This window comes from Phascolarctos cinereus, unplaced genomic scaffold (assembly GCF_003287225.1).
Source record: "Phascolarctos cinereus isolate Bilbo 61053 unplaced genomic scaffold, phaCin_HiC Scaffold_5;HRSCAF=322, whole genome shotgun sequence".
NCBI lineage: Eukaryota > Metazoa > Chordata > Mammalia > Diprotodontia > Phascolarctidae > Phascolarctos > Phascolarctos cinereus.
The window spans coordinates 381943465-381959441 of NW_027555958.1; the positions used below are offsets into that span (position 1 = coordinate 381943465).

Sequence of the window (15977 nt, forward strand, 5' to 3'; positions counted from 1 at the left end):
TCCTATATGTACACAAATATTTATAACAGCTCTTTTTTGGGGTGGCAAAAACTAGAAACTAAAGGAATACCCATTAATTAAGGAAGGCCAAATAATAGAAGATTCATATTATAAAAATGAATAATTTCAAATACTTTTATAAACTAATGAAGAATGGAATAAGCAGAACCAGAAGAACAATTTATAGAATAATCATAATATTGTAAAAACTTTGAAAGGTATAAGAACTATGATCTTTATAATGACCATCCGTAATTTCAGAGGACAGAATGATAAAACATACTATTCACCTCCTTCAGAGAGGTAATGGATTCAGGGTGTGGAATGAGTTATGTATTTTTGGATACAGCCAATGAGGGAATTCACTTGGCTTGATCATACATATTTGTCACAAGGAATTTGTTTATCTTTCCTCTTTTTTTTTCAATGAGGTGGAGAGTGGAAGGGAGAGAAAATAAATTTATGTTAAAAAACAATTAAAAAAACACGGTTTGGGAACTGCTACAGATGTGACATGCAGTGTACACTTTCACATGAGGTGACTATTGTTGGTGTTGGTTAGTTGTCTTACTTTGGTACAAGAGGCTGATGACAGAGTGGAAGCAATCTGTAAATGTTTCGTATGTAATAACACAATACGCCAACACAATATTTTTTAAAACGTAAATGTATGTTTTACAAAGGTTAAAATGCAATATCAAAACAGAATTCATCCTCTTTTCTCCTAAACCCTCCTTGCCTCCTCACCTCCTCCTTCCCTATTACTGCAGAAGGCAATACCACCCTCCCAGTCCCTCAGGTTCACAACCTAGGAGTCATCTTGGACTCCTCTCTAAGCTGTGACTGAGGCTTGTCAATTTTACCTTTGCGCCATCTCTTTCTCTCCTCTGACACTTCCACCACTGTCTCGAATGCTCTCATCATTTCAAACCTTGATGACTACAACAGCTTGCTGCTGGGTCTGCCTGCCTTGAGCTTCTCCCCATACCAATCCAGCCTCCATTCAGCCATAAAGTGGTGTTCCTAAAGCACAGGTCCGATCATGTCATCCCCCTACTCAATAAGCTCCAGCAGCTCCTTATGCCTCCAGGACCAAATACAGAATGCTCTGTGTGACATTCAAAGCCCTTCATAATCTAGCTCCCTCTTACTTTACTAGTTTTCTCATACATTACTTTTTGATAGGTACTCTTCCATCTGTCTTCCCTGTTGATCTGTCTTACTCTTTGAGACTTAGATCTATCTCCCCATGCCTGGAACGTTCTCCCTTCTCTGTTCTGATTACTGACCTTTCTGGCTCCCAGCTAAAATCCCATCTGCTACTAGAAGTCTTCCCCAACCCCTTTTAATTTCAGTCCTCTATTATTTATTTACTGTTTATCCTGAATACATTTACTTGCATGTTGTCTTCTCCATTAGATTGTAAGCTCCTTGAGAGCAAGGACTGTTTTCTGCCTTTCTTGATATTCCCAGTGCTTAGCACAGTGCCTCGTACATGGTAGGCACTTAATAAATGCTTGTTGACTTGACTCGACTCTGGATGTTGCAGATGAAAATCTAATGGAAGTGGATGCTATCACAGGTCCATATGAACACTTGAGAGTATGAATGTGAATTTATACTGGTTCATGGCTATGGACTGCCCCAAATATGAGAGGCACCATTTTGTGGATTATTGTCAGGTTAAGTGACTTGATTTAAATAGGATTTACTTGATAGGATTTTACTAGGATTCAGCCCAACTCCTCCCAGCAGATGGCACTCTATCCTTGCCTTGTTTTCCCTACCCCATGCCAGTGATATTTACCCAGGCCTTAGCCAATCCCAGGCAAGAATGGCTTTAGAATGCCATGGGGTGGGGGAAGAATGTGTGTGTGTGTGTGTGTGTGTGTGTGTGTGTGTGTGTGTGTGTGTGAGAGAGAGAGAGAGAGAGAGAGAGAGAGAGAGAGAGAGAGAGAGAGAGAGAGAGAACTTTAGGGGATATCAGCAGAAGTGTAGGGAATTAGGTGGGACAAAAATGGGGGGCACACAAGAGCTGGGAGTGACTGAGCTAGAGCATTCTTAACACCCCCTTCCTTCTACAGTAGGCATGAATCTTGTCCTTAAGCTCAAGCAGCATGCATCAGTAGGGGCAGGAGAAGGAGCACCAGGTTTGGAGTCAGAAGACCTGAGTTCAAATCTGCTTTTTAGTATCTGTGTTGCCTTGGGCAAGTTAACCTTGTTGAACCTCTATTCCCTCCTCTGGAGAATGGATTAGACTGGGTAACTTCTAAGGTCCTTTCCAGCTCTGAGATCTTTTTCAAATTTATAAGGCCCCTGTGTTCATCTCTCCTTCTTAGAAAACTTTAAGCCAAGACAGCTAAAGCCTCCTGACGTTCCTTTCCTAGTGTTTTCTGGTCATGGTAGCCCAAATGAAGATTTCCCATTGAGATCTCCTCATTTTCTCCTTACCTCCACCATGCTGGAAACTGGCTGATTGTGACTGACAGCCAGTTATGAGAAAGGCTTTTATTTTTCCAGGCCAATGGAGACAGGAAGTGGTCATATCAAGTCATCTGGATCATCTGAAAAAGAGGATGTGGTCATTTGAAAAGCTATCTTGCCTGTTTCAAAATAACTGTGTGAAACACAGCTTCAAAGCTAAAGCCCAGACATTTTCTGAGTCTCTTTTCTTCTTCCTGGGAAAGTCTTAATAATCCTTAATGAAACCTGGAGACCAGACTACCTTGCTAGAAACTCCATCTCTATTTCTTATGCTCCATAATCTCATTGTGTTTCTACCTCAGTTTCCTCCCATCCTTTGTCTCCAGGCCTTTTTTCTTCAAAAAAATTTCTACATTGTCTTTTCCCAGACTGGCCCATCTACCACTTGTCTGCCAGACTCCTTCTTCTTCTTCTTCTTCTTCTTCTTCTTCTTCTTCTTCTTCTTCTTCTTCTTCTTCTTCTCTTCTTCTTCTTCTTCTTCTTCTTCTTCTTCTTCTTCTTCTTCTTCTTCTTCTTCTTCTTCTTCTTCTTCTTCTTCTCTCTTCTTCTTCTTCTTCTTCTTCTTCTTCTTCTTCTTCTTCTTCTTCTTCTTCTTCTTCTTCTTCAAAAAATTCCTCCAAGTTCCCATGGATATAAACATTTTTCTCTGGTTCCCCCAGGAGCTTCCAGAAATCTATCTATAGAAATATTAATTTAATGAAATGGACTGAGGTTGGGAAATCAGAGATCTAGAGCTGGAAGGGATCTCAGAGATTATCTGGTCCAATGCCCCAGTGCTCAGCACGGTGGCTGACACATAGTATTTAATAAATATTTGTTGATTGATTTTGTACCTGTGGAGGGTTTAGTGATTTGGCTAAGATCACACAGGTAGTCAATATGGGAAAGGGGATTTGAATCCAGGTCCTTGAACGTCAGGAGGCAGTCAGCTAGGTGGTTCAGTGGATACAGTGCTAGGCCTGGAGTTAGGAAGATCCAAATTCAAATTCTGCCTCAGACATTTACTAGCTATGTGACCCTGGGCAAGTCATTTAACCTCCGTTTGCTTTAATCTACTGGAGAAGGAAACAGCAAATTACAACAGTGTCTCTGCCAAGAAAACCCCATGGACAGCATGGTTTATGAGGTCATGAAGAGTCAGAAACAACTGAACCTTGGACTTCAAAGGAAGTGCTCTTTTTACTGCTTCCCACTGCCTTTTTTTCCCTGCCATTTATTTACCATAAAAATCTAGAAAAAAGTATTGAGCTTTCTGACCTCAGTTTTCACATGTGTAAAAGACGGAAGAGTATTCCTAGCATATAGCTGGTTTTTAGAACTTTGGCTTTTGAATCTTTTTTTCCCTATTTCCTTAGAGCAATGGCACAAATGATATGATAATATCTATCTTTTTGAGTAGTTTTTTATCTTTTGTAGAGGATTTATACATATAGCCAGGTACGTACAAGTAAATGTTTATAACAAAAGGACTGTTTGGCTACTCAATGATCATAGCAATCTAGTGTTTGATAAACCCAAAGATCCTACCTTTGGGGGCAAGAACTCACTATTTGACAAAAATTGCTTGGAAAACTGGAAAGCGGTTTAGCAGAAACTAGGCATAGACCAACATCTTACACCCTATGATCAAAATGAGTACATGATTTAGACATATAGGTTGATTTCATAAGCACACAAGGGGAACATAGAACATTTTACCTATCACAGTTATGGATAAGGGAAGAGTTTATGACCAAACAAGAGACAGAGAAGACTATGGGAAATTATAATGGATAATTTTGATTACATGAAATTAAGAAGTTTTAAACAAAACCAACATAGCCAAAATTAGAAGGAAAACATGAAATTGGGAAAGAATTTTTTTGGGGTGGGGCTAGGCAATGGGGTTAAGTGACTTGCCCAGGGTCACACAGCTAGTAAGTGTTATGTGTCTGAAGCCAGATTTGAACTCAGGTCCTCCTGAATCCAGGGCTGGAACTCTATCCACTGCACCACCTAGCTGACCCTAACCACACTGGGAAAGAATTTTTACAGAAAGTTTCTCTGATAAAGGCCTAATTTCTCAAATATTTAGGGAACTGAGTTGAATTATAATAATAAGAGCCAGTCCCCAATTGATAAATGATCAAAGGATATGAGTGGGCAGTTTTCAGAAGAAGAAATCAAAGCTGTCCAAAGTCACATGAAAAAATGCTTTAAATCACTATTGATTAGAGAAATATGAATTAAAACAACTCTGAGCCATCACCTCACATCTATCAGATTGGCTAGCATGACAAAAAAGGAAAATGACAAATGCTGATGAGGATGTGGAAAAGTGGGGACACTAATGTGCCGTTGGTGGAGCTGTGAATTGGTCCAACCATTCTCAAGAATGATTTGGAATCATGCCCAAAGGGCTATAAAACTGTACGTGTTAACCCAGTGATACTAGGTCAATATCCCAAAGAGATCAAAGAAAAAGGCACCATAGGTACAAAAATATTTATAGCAGCTGTTTTTGTGGTGGCCAAGAATTGAGAATTGAGAGGCTGCCCATCATTTGGGGAATGGTTACGCAAGTTGTGGTATATGATTGTGATGGAATACTATTATGCCATGGGGCAGCTAGTGGCTCAGTGCATAGAGCTGTAGTTCTGAAGTCAGGAAGACTCAACTTCATGAGTTCAAATCACATACTAGCTGTGTGACCCTGGGTAAGTCACTTGACCATGTTTGCTTCAGTTCCTCATCTATAAAATGAGCTAGAGAAGGAAATAGCAAACCACTCCAGTATCTCTGCCAACAAAACCCCAAATGGGGCCACAGAGAGTTGGATGTGACCACAACAACTATTGTGCTATAAGAAATGATGAGTAAGATGGTTTCAGAAAAACCTGAGAAGACCTCTGTGAACTGATGCAGAGTGAAGTGAGCAGAAGCAGGAGATCATTATAAACACGATCAGTAATATAGTAACAATGATCATCTGTGAAAGATTTAACTACTCTGATCAATATAATGATCAAAGACAATTCCAAAGGACTCATGATGAAAAATGCTCTCCACTTCCAGAGAGAGAACTAATAAACTTTGAGTGCAAATTGAAGTTTAATTTTTTAACTTTTATTTTCTTTTTTTTTAACATGCCTAATATGGAAATATGTTTTGCATGACTTCACATGTATAAATTGATATTATATTGCTTGCCTTCTCAATGGGTAGGGGAGCTGAGGGAGACAGAGAATTGGGACTCAAATTTTTTTAAATGTGAAAAAATAAATGCTAATAATTTAAAAAAACAACTGACTCTAAAAAAAACATATGCAGGACACACTTTAATGTTCAATCTGCACTATTAATATTTTCTCCATCACTTTCTTAAATCTAGGCAATCATCAAAACAAGTCAAGTCCTGATTTATAGCATTTTCTTATTTCCAAAGTATAAATATTTATACTGAAAATTTAAGAAATGGCTTTCCTGAGCCAATGTGAGCCTTCTCCAGCACAGCCCTGCATGCCACTCTCTGCAGGAGGCCTTTGCTGGTCTTTGCTCTCCCCCAAGTAGTGCCTTCCCTGTGAAATTATTTTCCATTTACACGATTTTTATCTTAGATACACGTAGTTCTTTGCAGGTTGTCTTGACAATAGATTGTCAGCTTCTTAGAAGCAGGGATCACATTTTTTCCTTTCTTTGGATTTCCGGTGTTTAGCACATAGCTTCAGAGGTTGATAAATGTTTGTAGGCTGATTCACTGACATCAATTCATCTTAATCCTCACAACTTTTAAGATTTTCCCTTTCTTAAGGAGCTTAATACCTGGTAGGCAGTCTTCTACATTGCTACTGCTGCCCTTGTATTATGGGACTTTAATATCTTGATGCTCTCTCAAATTCCTTGACCTCCTACTTTACAAACCCATCAAACCCCATGTCTCATGTCTTTGATCCACTTCAGCCATGCTCAGGGATGGTCACAAACTTGATATCACTATAATCCACAAATGTTCCACTTTCATGATCAAGAAAAGGAGGAAATGTGATACAGTCGGGGGGGGGGAGAAGTGCAGGTTATATTCAAATCTTGCAACTAGGTACTACATTGATAGAGTGCTGGACTTGGAGTCAAAAAGACCTGGGTTCAAATCCTGCATCAGGCATGTACTAGTTGTGTGATCCTGAGCAAGTCATTTAACCTCTCTGCACCTCAGTTTCCTTGTGTGTAAAAGGGGGATAATAATAGCCCCTACCTCAAAGAGTTATGACAATCCAATGAGACAATACTTGTAAAGCAGTATACAAACCTTAATGTTACATATATATACATATATATACATACATATATATATACACATATATACACATATAGATATCCATATATATATACATATATACACACACACACATATATACATATATATATTTCTCTCTGGTACTACCTTGTGACAAGAGCAAGTCACTTAGCCTTCCTGGGTCTCAGTTTCCCTACCTGTAAGATGAGAGGGTTTGACTAGATAGCTTCTGAAGGCCCTTCCAGATCAGATCTTTGATCCAGTAAACACCAAAATTTCTCTGACCATAACTACCTCTTATTCCTTGCCTCCCACATCTCTGTCTCCGTCTTCTTAGAAAATTTTCATCTTTACCTTGACCTCTAGTCTCTTGACACTTTCTCAGGCTATCTTCCCTGTCTGGGCTTCATGTTTCATATCTTCTCAGTTTTGACCCTAGCACCCTTGGGTTGAGGGGAGAACGGTGCCATGGGACACTTGAGGAAAGATGAGATGATTTGGAATGGCCCCTGTGGAAAGGGGGAGAGCAAATTGATTAGGGAGGAGTAGTATGATTCCAAAATGACTTTGAAGATGATTCTCAGAGTTAAATATCCAGTCTAGTATCTCTGGAGCTCCAGTCATCCATCACCAGGTGAACATCATGTAGTAGGCATTTGCCACTTTATGTCCCTCAGGCATTACAATTTCAACATATCCAGAAGAGAACTTATTATTTCTCCATGCCCCTCCTCCTCCCCCCACATCCACCTTTCTTCCTAATTTTCCTATTTCTGTTGAAGGCATCTTTCCAGTCACCCAGGTTTGAAACCAGATAGTCATCATCAACTCTACACTCTCCCTCATCCCCTATATCTAGTCACTTACCAAACCTTGTCTATTCTACCTCCAAAATCTCTCTTGAATTTATTTCTGTTTATTTATATTTGTTATAAATTTATATGTATATTTATATTATATATTATATTTTTGTATATTGACATTGTATATTTATATATCATATACATATACTTTGTATATCATACAAATATAATTTATTTATATGTTATATAAATATAACTTACTTATATTAGGCTGTGTAATCAGCCTAGAAAAATAACTCAAGTCAATTGTGAAGGACTTTGAATGCCAAGTAGGGAAGTTTGCATTTTATCCTGAAGAAAATAGGAAGTCACTGTATCTGTCTGAGTTGAGGAGTGACATGGTCAAGCCTGTGCTTTAGAAATATTAATTTGGCAATCGTGTGTAGGATGTATCAGAGAGAGGAGGTGAGGCAGGGACATCAACTGCAGGTATGTGGTATAAGTGGACACAGAGGAATAGTGGATAAGACGTGGTAAGTGACTGGATGTGGGTGATAAGAAAAGTTAAGAGTCAATAATGATTTCAAGGTTCCAGATCTGGGGGCTGGAAGGATGGTGATGCCTTCAACAGAAATAGGAAAATTAGGAAGAGAGGCTATTATTTAGAGAAAGATAACGAGTTTGGTTTTGGATACATTGACTTTGAGATGTCCACAGGGCATCCACTGGAAAATGCCCCATAACAATTAATGACAGCAGGCTGGAGCTCAGGAAAGACACTGGAGCTGGATATTTACCTCTGGGAAGCATCTTCACAGTCATCTAGGGAGCATTCTATTCTTCTCTAATCAGTTTGCTCTCCCACTCTCCACAGGGGCTATTCCAAACTGTCTTGTCTCTTCTCCACCTTCCCAAGGTATCACCCTCCCCTTGATCTCTCAGTTGAAACTTCCACATCTACTTCGACAAAAATAACTGAGGGCATTCACTAAGAGCTCCCTCTTCTTCCCTCCTGATCTCCCTTCAGTCAGACAGATTTTCCCATTTGCTTTACTCATGCCTCCCTCAATGGTGCCAAGGCCAACCCATCTATGTGTACCCTTGATTCTACCCACTCTGGTCTTCTCCAGCATAGTGCTCTCCTGTCATTTCCCACATTTTCTCTTATCTTCAGTCTCTTCCTCTCTTCTGGCCCCTTCCTTGCTGCCTACAAACACTCTTAAAGAACCCCATTCATGTACTCTATGTACCAGATGAACTGGTCTTCTTGCAAAGTCTAATGGCTCACAATTAACTCTAGTGTCAAATTCAAATTGGTCTGTTTAGCATTGAAGGCTTTTCACAATTTTCTCCTTTCTCACCTTTCTAATCTTGTCACACATTACTCTCCTCCTACCTGCAATCCTCCCCACCCTCCTTCATGTCTGGGCCTTTGCACTCACTATCTCCCATGCCTAGGATCCTCTCTATCCTTACCTGTCTTAGAATACCTGTCTTCCTTTTGTCCTGGTCCCATAGCCCTGCACACTACTAGCACCTTCCCCTCTAAAAGTTACCTCCTATCTACCTACATGTATCTCATCTATAGCCATATGTACACATGCTAGCTTTACCATTAGAATGTAAGCTTCTTGAGGGCATGACTTTTTAATTTTTCTTTGTACTCCCAAGTGCTTCCTTGACAAACAACTTACCACATATTAATTACTTAATAAATGCTTGTTGATTGATTCCAGTGACAAGGAACTCACTGTGTGTCATTGGCGGGTCTGCTTGTACAGGTGTTGGGTGTGTCATTGTCTGGTTGTAGCTATGGCTTAGAATAATAACGTAATCAATCTATACCGGGTACAAGGTACAATCTCTATTAATGCCCGGCCCTTCTCCTTTCCACTTCAGACACAGTCTGATCTCTAAGGTCTACATTTATGTTCTTATGTGCATGTTTCTCACTCATGGCCCTTTGGAAACAACTCTGTCTTCATTCTCTCTCTCTAGGAAAAAAAATGTATTATCCTTCACTTGGTGATGGGGTACTCTACTGGCTAATTTGTGAGTCATTAAAAAAATGCTGCCTGCTCTTTGCAGCTGGTGGTAACAGGGAGTCAGTGGGGGTGGGGTAGAATGGAAAGAGCACTGGCTATGGAGTCAGGTGAGCAGGGTTCAAACGCTACCTCTGATGTTTCCTTCCTGTGCCAGCTTGGGCAAGTTGCTTGACTTGCCTAGGCCTCAGTCTCCTCTATCGTAAAATGAGGGGGGTAGGTGAGTTGGTCTCTGAGGTTTCTACTGGATCTGTGATCCTGCCATAATCAGGATCCATTATGGGGACCATTCCTTGAAATGCCTTCTTATTTACCCAGAGCATTCAGTTGTTCTGCTTGTTCCAGATTCCTTGAAAAGGAGGACTTTATCCAGGTTCCAGGAGTCACAGTAGTATAGACTGTGAACTCCTAGAGAAGATTAGAGACTGTAGTGCTGGGCACGTAGTCGATACTTAATGAATGCTTATTGACTAAGCTTACAACAAACCAAAATTTTGGGAAGGCTGCTCCCTACCTCTATCTAGTGGTCTCTTTCAAGGAAAGAAGAGGTCTTGGGACAGGGGAGGGGATCCTTTGGCCTCAAGGCCACATGTGGCCCTCTAGGTCCTCAAGTGTGGCCTTTTGACTGAAACCAAACTTTTTTTTTTTTAGGGCTGTACTGGAGGACCTAGAGGGCCACATGTGGCCTCACACTCTCAGGTTCCCACCTCTGTTTTAGGAGTTAAAAATAGTTCATATTTTTATAGTATTTTAGGGCAGCTAGGTGATAGAGTGGATAGGCCACTGGGCTTGAAGTCCAGAAGACCTGCATTCAAATTTGACCTCAGATACTTACTAGCTAGCTGTGTGACCCCCGGCAAGTCACTTCACCCTGTTTGCCTCAGTTTCCTCATTTATACAATGAGCTGGAGAATGGAATGACGAACCACCCCAGTGTCTCTGCAAAGAAAAGCACAAATGGGGTCACAGAGAGTCAGACATCACTGAAATGACTGAACAACAAATAGCACGTCACTGTTTGCAAAGTTCTTTCCTCATAACCACTCTGTGATATGGCTAGTACAAGCATTATTATCCCCAGTTAACAGAAGAGGGAGTCGAGCTTCTGAAAAGCTAAGTAATTTACCCCAAATCCCCAGTTAATATCGGAAGCAGGATTCAAATCCAGATCTCCTGACTGTTGTGACACTTTGCCCTTAGAGAGCCCTTTGAGATCATCCAATTCAACTTCATTTTTAAAAAAGAGGAAACTGAGGCCCAGAGAGGTTAAATTACTTGCCCAAGGTCACACAGCAAGTAAATAGAAGAGTTGCTTCCAAATCCAGAGCTCTTCCTCCGAGGGCTCAAGTAGCGGGATCCTATCTCCCAAAGAGCAGGGTGACCTCTTTCCTGTGATTCTTCTGAATGAGTAATACTATTGAGGAGCCTGGTGGCCTATCATAGTAGCATAGCGGTATATCAGGCCCCCTGTTTCAAGAGAGCCTCCGTCTTCTCAGTAAACTAAGAGATTAAGCCTTCTGCACTAAGACTGCAGAGTAGGGGCACTGCTGCAGGCAGAAAGAGGGAGGACATGCTCCACCCCAGATGAAATGGGTAACAAGAGGGTGGCTGTTACATTTTTATAGTGTTTCTCTTCAGCTTGAATTCTGTACCATTCAGGGAGATGTCTGCTCTTCATATTCATAAAGCTCTTCTTTTCTCCTTCCTCAAACCTTTCTCCACTAGAACTGAATGGTGGGAGGGGAGAAAGGGGGTGGAAATACTGCGTTATGCACTCTGCTGTCGTAGAGAAGTACCATGGCACAGTGGAGAGAACTTGGGCCTTGAAGTTAGGAAGACCTGTTTTCAAATCTTGCGTCTTTGTCCCACCCAGGGTCTGGACCACTGGCCTTGAGGGGGATAGGCTGGTCTGCATTGGTATACTATACCCCGTAATAAAAGGATTTGTTCTGTGAAGTTTGGATTCAGTCGAAGGGCTGCACTTGAGGACCTAGAAGGCCAACTGTGGCCTCCTGGATGCAGATCCCCCAGGAAGCAATCTCTCACCCAGGATTTCCTTATGTCAGCGAAATTACAGTTTCAGTCCCTATCCTGTTACTGCACCAGCTACAGGCATAAGATGGCAAAAACTCTGAGCAACCTAAGAGGATGTTTTACAAACCAGAAATTAGGACCCAGGGAGGTCAAAGGAAACTTTCAATCCCTTTCAGAGACGGGAAATACAGGGTTTAGAGCAGCTGCTAGGTGGGTGGAAGAAAATTTAGGCTTAGAGGAATGTAGCAGGCTCGATTACTCTACCTTCTCCGCCCCACCGCAGTTTGCTTCCCTCCTCTCCACTTTCAACATCTACTGTTCTGAGAGTAGTGGACTTTTCTTTATCCTGGGGAAGAGGATGAGCCCTTGGGAACTACGGTGGGCTGAAAGTTTGAAAGCCACTTTTATTTTTATCTTTTAAATTAGTTTTGAACAAACAAAAACGGTTCAGCAAAAACCAATCAACACAGTGACAACATATGCAACATCTCATACCCCTAGGCCCCCACCTCTCCAAGAAAGAAATCAGATAAAGCCGGAGGACATCTCCACGTGGGTTTTCATTTACACCTGTTCAGAAAGAAACCTCAAGAGGACCTCGTCACATAAAGGTGGTGTCCTGTCCTGTCTAAGGCTCAGTGGCACCCTCTCGGGGCAGCGGTCCAGGCACGGGGTAGGACCTCTGCAGCCTCGGGGCCTCCCTGGGGGGTTGGGCCGCGCCAGGCTGGGCTGCCCCGGGGTCCTTTGGCGCCCCCGAGACTGTGTTCAGGAAACATGACATCAGCGCCCCGCTGGTGCTGTGTGCAAAGCTTTCTGATGGTTGGTTTTGCTCCTGGACACGCCTTCTCGGGAGGAGAACAAAAACAAAGCGGAGGGGCCCGAGCGGGACCCAACGGGCCACTGCGGAGAGCTCCTTCCAGCCTGCCCGCCCTAGGAGCCCCCCACCGCTGTCAGGTGAGTGAGCCGCTTCTGCCCTCCAGGTCTGTCCCGCAGCTGCAGGGACTCGGCGTCCGGCCAGGGCTGTGCCCTCCCTCCGCCCGGGCTTGTGCAGTGGGCAGTAGGCACTCCCTCCCATCCCCACCCATCCTACCCTCACCAGCCTGGCTGGCACCCGCGGCGTAGCTCTCAGGCCCGCTGGCCCTACTCCTTCCCCTGGCCGCTCTGGCTCCTGGGCCAGCAGGGAGGGAGTGTTCCTGGGGGCTTCCTGGAGCTGAGAAGGAAGCGAAGGGTCAGAGAGGGGCAACTGGAGAAAAACGTTACGAGAGAAATTCTAGCCATCTGGTGTCGCTGGGGGCCAGGTGGGGCGTACTGTCGGGGCTGCGTTAGCTCTCTTACTTGGCTTCTCTCTCGTGGAGGGTCCGTCGCCCCTCCCGCTTCCCCAGCAGCCCCTGCACCCCCTCCAGAGATTTTCCTTTTTCCTTCCTTATCCTTCCTTTCACCTCCTTTCCGTTGGGGCTGACGGCGTGCTGAGTGACAGCAACGACTAGAAAGCTTCTTCATGGCTGTACCGATGCTCATTGTGGGTCAGGAGGGGAAAATGTCGGCATCTATGTCATTTCATTCAACCAACATGTCAAAGACCTCTTATGTCCCAGGCACTGCGCTCTCCCCTGCTTCTCACCCCTCAGGTTTCCTGTCTTGTTAGGGCCAGGAATGAAGGACTGTGTGACTGGGGGAGAGGGAGAGAGAGGCCACTGGAGCTGATTCAAGGCTTCAAATCTAAACTAGAACCCTCCTTCATCTGGTGGCCTCAAGGCCTTTCACACAGTGATGTTAACTGTCAGTGTGCTGAAGTAGATCTTTCTAGTTCTCTGAAAGTAGAAAAGCTGAAAACTTTCCAGCTGCCTTTCTCTATGTGCTTGTAAGATCTGCCTTTCCTGTTCTTACACTTAAAACCTGTGTCATATATTTAAGACCTGCTTCTTGAGGTTGGCTGCTGAGAGAAAATTCCAGAGGCCTGAAAACTCACATAATTGTGTGATCTCCTGGGGTCCCTGGCAGCTGAACCCCTAGTACTAGCTTTCCTTACATGAAGGCATTCCGTAGAGGCATAGAAGGATAGAGCTGAAAGGGACCAGGGAACTGTCTAATCCAAATCCTCCCTTCCCGCCTTTTCCTGACTTTTTTTTTTCAGTCTGAATCAGGATCTGCGTCTTAGATGGCAGCAGTACAATGTACTTCCTTAACTTCCTCCTATAAAATGTTGGGTTCTGCCTTTGCCTACTTGAGTTCCTCCATTTTAGGGAAGAGAGGAACTGATCTGCCTAATTAACCTTTCACCTATCTTGGGGAATTAAATGGAGTAGAGCACCCTGGTTGGGGCCTAGAGTGTGACAGAGCTGAAATGAGAAGGGGGTTGGGGAAAAATAACAGAAGAGTTTGGGAGCTGTCTTGTCATTCTTTTAGAGCCTGCCCCAGAAGAATACTGAGGAAAACCCCCATAAACTTAATAATCATCTCAATTGAAAAATCAGAATTAGGAATGAAACCATATAAAACTCCAACAAGTTTACAACTTTCTATCATATATTTTATATGTAAGCTATAATAAAATAACATTAAGCAATTTTAAACTTCCCTCCAGGGTATCAGGACATTCAGGCAGATCTCACTAAACCATTTTGTTGTCTTTTATTTTATTTTTTTTAATTCTCCACATCAAACAGCACATGATATAGTGGATAGAGTGCTTGACTTGGAGTCAGGAAGAACTGAGTTCGAATACCACCTCCACCACTTACTCTTGGTGTGACCTAGGGCAAATCCCCTAACCTGTCTGGTCCTTAATTTCTCCTCTTTATGAGGGGGCTGGTCTATATGGCCATTAGGGTCCTTCCAGGTCTAAACCTATAATCTCCTTGGTTCTGTTCCTTCCCTCTCAAAGAAATCCTGTGTAGAAGGGATTTTTTCATTAGTTCTGTCATCAGCTCTGAAGTTAGGGAGAGAGCTTCCCCTACATCGAAAGGAGGAGAGGAAGAATCACTTGGTTCCCTTGGTTTCTTGGATAGCTGAGAAGCCCTGTTATCTTTGGAGTGTAATCCCATTTTCCTGCACTGACCTCCAGCCCTCTTGGATCAGCCCCTTCCCATATCACTAAGCCAGATCTCTGACACGTGGTTTTAGAGGAAGGCATGAGCTCAGGTGAACTCCTTCACACATCCACCCAGCAGGTCAACTTGCACTGTGGGTTACCCCAGAAGGCCATCCTTCTGTCCATCTTAACCTCCTTTTGTGGACATTCTGAGTTAAGCTGTATGTAGTAGGTCAGAGGGAAAAGGAAATTCATGAAAGAGTGTTATATAAGGTGATAAAGGGGAGGGGCGGGGCTTTCTACCTTTATAAAGCATTAAAAAGGATGGGGGAGGTAGAGAGTCAGGTCAGCTGGACAGAGAAGGCTGCATTTTCATTGTGGAAGCATGGCATTTTAGTCCTAGGAGGAAACTTCGAGAGAACCAGGGGCTGCTAATGAGGGATACAATGAGGAAGGAGAGAGACAGAGTCAGAGACATGGACAAAGAGACTTAGAATGAGACAGAGACATAGAAGAAAATGAGGAGAGTTAGCAACCCCATTCCTCCCCCCCCCCCCATTTAAATCTAACTTCTTTAATCTGGTTTTTCCTGGCTATAGTGGATCTTTTCTTTCTTAATTTCAAATATCTTTTACTTCTGGCAGTGAGAGACAGAGCTCAAGACTAGATTTTAGAAATCTGGGGTTCTTAACTGACCTGTGCCCCTGGCAGGTAACTGAGCAGTATTTGATTCATCATGTTTCTCTACTTTATTGAAACTATGTTAAATGCTTACTTGCTGGTTTTCCTTAGATTAGTAACAAAGTAGAAAACAAGGCCAAGCAAGAAGAAAAACACTAGAAGAATTCTGTGTGGTGCTCTGGGAAGGAAAGGCAGATCTGGAAAGATTTTGTTGGCTGCTAGAGTTTATATTTTTGGTAGTAACACTAGCATTACAGAGAGTGGGACAGGAATTAGATCCAAGAGGAAAGGTATTGAGGAAAAAATGGTATACTCGGAGGCAAGCAAAATAGGGTTTTCTCAGTCTGATCTGAGATGTCTCACAGTAACATAAGGTGGCCTCATCAGAGTCCAAGCAAAGTTGTCCTTATGGTACTTTTAGCTTGCTTCTCCAAATTTCTCTCAATAGGCTATTTCCTGCTTTGAACAGAGTGTGTAACACCAAAGTAATCATGGCTAGAGAAATTACAATTTCAAGACAATAGTCAGCATTCATATTATGTTTTAGATTTTTAAAGAATTTTATAATTGTCTATAGACATTTTGAAGAAAAGATAAATTTTCACATTTTAAAGAAGTTAAGCAGCATA

General features: G+C 42.5%; 1 protein-coding gene across 1 annotated transcript in view; it reads left to right on the forward strand.

Annotated features, from left to right (window-relative positions):
- The first annotated feature begins 12498 nt into the window (after positions 1 to 12498).
- CSRP1 (cysteine and glycine rich protein 1) overlaps positions 12499 to 15977 on the forward strand; it is a 35659-nt gene continuing 32180 nt past the window's right edge. Inside the window, exon 1 of the mRNA XM_021002951.2 lies at positions 12499 to 12590. The gene's annotated coding sequence lies outside the window, so the exon portion shown is untranslated. The remainder of the gene's footprint in view (positions 12591 to 15977) is intronic.